We start from the raw sequence: 3,976 nt of genomic DNA on the forward strand, positions 1-3,976 counted from the left end.
GGAGAGGGCGTGCCTTGATTTCGGGCTCAGAGGCACAGGTTCCGGGGCTGCACGCTCCGACTGCGATTCCTGCCTCCGGCCAAATGTCCCTGCTTCCCCTGACAGCTTCTGCCCCCCAAACCGACAGTGTGGAGTAGCCTCACCCATCTGTGCCCTCACATCCAGCCCTTGGGACATTTCATGTGTTGGTATAAATTTATCTTTCTAAATACAATTTATGTATATGTTGCTTCTTGCTTTCTGTCCCATAGGCTGTCAAGGAACTCAGGAGAAAGTAAAAAACCAGCCAGGTTCGGCCGACACAGAGGACACAGCTGCGGCTCCCCACCTGCCCCCCAGGTGAGACTTGATGTGTGACGTGGGGCGCCTGGCCCACCCTGGCGCCTTCGGGGATGACGGGTGTCTTTGATGGCTCCAGGGCTACCTGCTCTGGCGTAACAGCGGACCCAGCCTCAGGCCTTGTGGCCTCCACGATAATCCATAGAGCCGCACTGGAGGCTATCCAGGGTAACTCAGAATTAACCCCCACCAACTGCACAAGCTGAGTGAGAACCCCTCGGAACTTCAAGGTGGGGCGTCCTTTCCTTCCTCATCCTTCCTGAGGACACTGTTCTCTTCTACAGCAGAATTCTCATCCCTTAAGCAAGACAGTGAATGTGTACGCAAACGACTCTGGGATTCTTCACATTAGCTGGCTTTGACTTGTAGAAAACAGGACAGCTGCAACCGAAAGAGGTAACCCATGCTTCTCAGCGACGTTTTTATTTTTCCACTATCCCACAGGGAGTATCTGTCCGTGGTGTGGTTTGCGTTGGTTAAACAAATCCTAGCTCACCATGAATTGTACTTACTACAAAATTATGATCAGTACCACTTCTTTCTTAAGTTACCTTCACCTTGCTCACAACCTCATGTAAAGGTTACCAAACCTCAGAATGCCTTTTTCCAAAGGAACTATGTCAGTTAGCAGGAGCTGAACTGAAGGTACTCAGTGAGAGGCGCTAACCTTCCCTGGGAGCGAGGAATGTACTAGGCACTCCCACTGATGGCCTAATTTAATTTTCACAAACCCCCAAAACCAGGAATTATTGTTTGTTTTTCTTTTCCATATTAAAGATGGGAAACTGAGACTTAAATTCAGCTCTTTAACACACGAGTGTCTGATTGGATTTTCAAAGCCAGAAAGTCTGTACCAGACCCCAACTCTTCGCCAGGAAAGCTGGGACTTCTAGGGAGAAAATGAAGCGAGAAGAGAGCAGGGAGTTGTTTTTCTCTTTTCTCTCACAGAGGAACGAGCACAGGTTAGAAATTACACGGGCAGAGTTTTTCAAGTTTGCAAAGTTCATACTTGCACTCATTTCATAAGAAAATGTGTTTTTACTTTATGCTCTTTCGTGTGTGTCTCTCCCCACTTCTTCTTCTTTTTTAAAGATTTTATTTATTTATTTTTAGAGAGGGAAGGGAGGGAGAAAGAGAGAGAGAAACATCAATGTGCGGTTGCTGGGGGCCGTGGCCTGCAACCCAGGTATGTGCCCTGACTGGGAATCAAACCTGTGACACTTTGGTTCGCAGCCTGCCCTCAAGCCACTGAGCTACGCCAGCCAGGGCTCTCCCCACTTCTTAATTCCCACTTTCTGATCACCTAGCCTTTCTAACTCCTGGCCTCCTGGGGGGTCATCGTCTCAGCCCTCTGGATGTGGCGTCAGGAGATCTAAGCTGAACACCTGACTTGGTGCCCTTGGCTGGTGACAAGCTCGGGTGAGCCACTCACATCTCAGGACTCAGTCTTCGCCTCTGCAAAACGGGCGTTCCTATCCTGCCCACTTCCTGATGATGCTGGGAGGTTCAAAGGTTAACACCAAAGAAAATGCTCAATAGTTGTTAACTTGATCATCACATGCTGCCAAAACGTACCGCTGTTTGCGGACGCGGCAAAGGGGCCCTGCCAGCCCTTGTGGGGGACACCCCTTCTTTCCTTGGGCCCCTCCCTTTCTCCCTCTCTGCTTTCTCTCGTGGGAAGAGTTTTACTCCTTTGTGTTGTCTGTGGGCTTGTGTACTGCCAATTATATTCCCTGGGGTATAATTTTGCAATCATTCTGTGTTTTCATTCTTATCTGGTGACAGTGATTTGGAGAAACAGTTTTGAGCATTTCCCCCAGATAGGTGAAATCTGAACCCTAGCTCTCCCTTTAGTGAATTCAGGACACACTCCACGTCATTAGTTCAAGACCTTTGCTCCTGTCGAAACCTAAACATTTGTTTTTTTTTAACATTCAACTTTAAATGAACTGATACAATAAATCTAGCATTAACCACTTTTCTTAAGTCATGTGTTTGGAAACTTCTATCAGGAGAATCATTCCAATAATCCTGGTTTGTTGTAATGAGATGGTTTCTCAAGCTCCACTAACTCAGAATTTATAGATTTTTAATAACTTTAGGTCGGATACAGCAGTTATCCTTAGAACTGAACAAAAATGCTGTAATGCGTAAATACTGATAAAGTATTGGTAAAATGTTACTCTTAAACATTTACCATTGCTTGGAGGACTTTGCATGGAGTCACTTTGCCCGCCCTGTGCGAGGCAACTGACCGGGTCCACCCTACCAACAGCCCCAGAACTGGGTGCCAGTACCTTCCACTGCCTGCGCCGACCTCCGAGTCGCAGGCTTCCAACCGCAGTACCCCCAGGAGCCGCCGATTTCGGCTGGTCAGGCCCAGGGTGTCAAAGAAAGGTGAAAGGGCAAGGGCAAGCAGTCCATAAGTTGAAACATTTCAACTTTAAATTGCGTTTCATTTTAATGCAGGGAATTTTTCTTCTTATGGAGCTGTTACATTCATGCCCCTTGCTCAGCTATAGAGAGGGGAAAAGATAAAAAGAAAGAAAAGAGAGAAAAGAGAAAGAAAAAAAAAACTAAGTGGGGCAAATGGGATTTATGTCGTTTGGGGGACTGTTCTGTAAAAATAAAATTCTAAGAGTCTAATCTAGCTCAGAAGCGATGCGCGCAGGATGCGTCCTAAGCCAGCGCATCACCGGAGTAGACAGAACCAACTGCTCGCTTCCCCAGAGCGATCCTCGCCAGGGCCGCGTTTCTGCGGGTGTGGCCGCCCGCTCCGCCCACGGGAGCCCGCGCTCCGCCCACGGGAGCCCTCGGTCGGGGGACGACAGCCTGCCCTTCCCAGCAAGTAGGGTCATGAAGCTCAACTGGCCATGGTTTTTCATGGGCTGCCTTGGGTGCTGCCAATTAAAAAAAATGGGATTGGTTCAACATAGAGATGTTTAAGTCGTTGTAGCATTTTTTTGCATGCATGAATTACTAAATGCCTGGGTTTGTCCCGGGATGAATCCGAGGATGCTGCTCTCGGAGCCTCCACGCTGGGTTACGTCATCAGCTACTCGACCAGGTGCCCTGGGCCCTCAGCGGTACTGCCTTCTCTTCTGAAATCCGCACCATTGCAACTTCCCCCTGGACTTGCATTTCAGTATGAATTAGATGAGGTGGGCGCTTGGTTTCCTCTTTGTGGACACGTTTTATCTTCCTCCGCGCGCGCCTCTGCCTTCTCTCCTGGAGGAGTCCCGCTCAGCGCGCAGAACGCACGTTCCCCAGCTCTGCCTCCGCGACCACGCTTCTGCCCTTCCCCGCTCTCCTTGTCATTCTCCTAGCTGTGCTTACTCTCCGCTTCTCCTCGGGGAAAGAGAGCGTTTACCGGGCCCACTGGAACACTAAGTATTCCCTTACAGACTTACCTCCCCCTGAAAACAAACCGAAATATTGCTTAATAATGCTAAAGGAAGCCACACGTTAGGTAGGAGTCAAACATTCTTCTTTCCACTGTAATGGAGGAGAGCTTCACTTGAATCATGAAGTCATTGCTGGATAAGTAGTTTGGCTTCTTTGAATCATTTGCTGTGGTTTAAACAGCATAGGGTACAGTTGATACACTGACACACAAGGCCGTCAGAATTAGATGGCG

Source organism: Phyllostomus hastatus, unplaced genomic scaffold (genome assembly GCF_019186645.2).
Source record: "Phyllostomus hastatus isolate PE091 unplaced genomic scaffold, TTU_PhHast_1.1 phas_contig_80, whole genome shotgun sequence".
Taxonomy (NCBI): domain Eukaryota; kingdom Metazoa; phylum Chordata; class Mammalia; order Chiroptera; family Phyllostomidae; genus Phyllostomus; species Phyllostomus hastatus.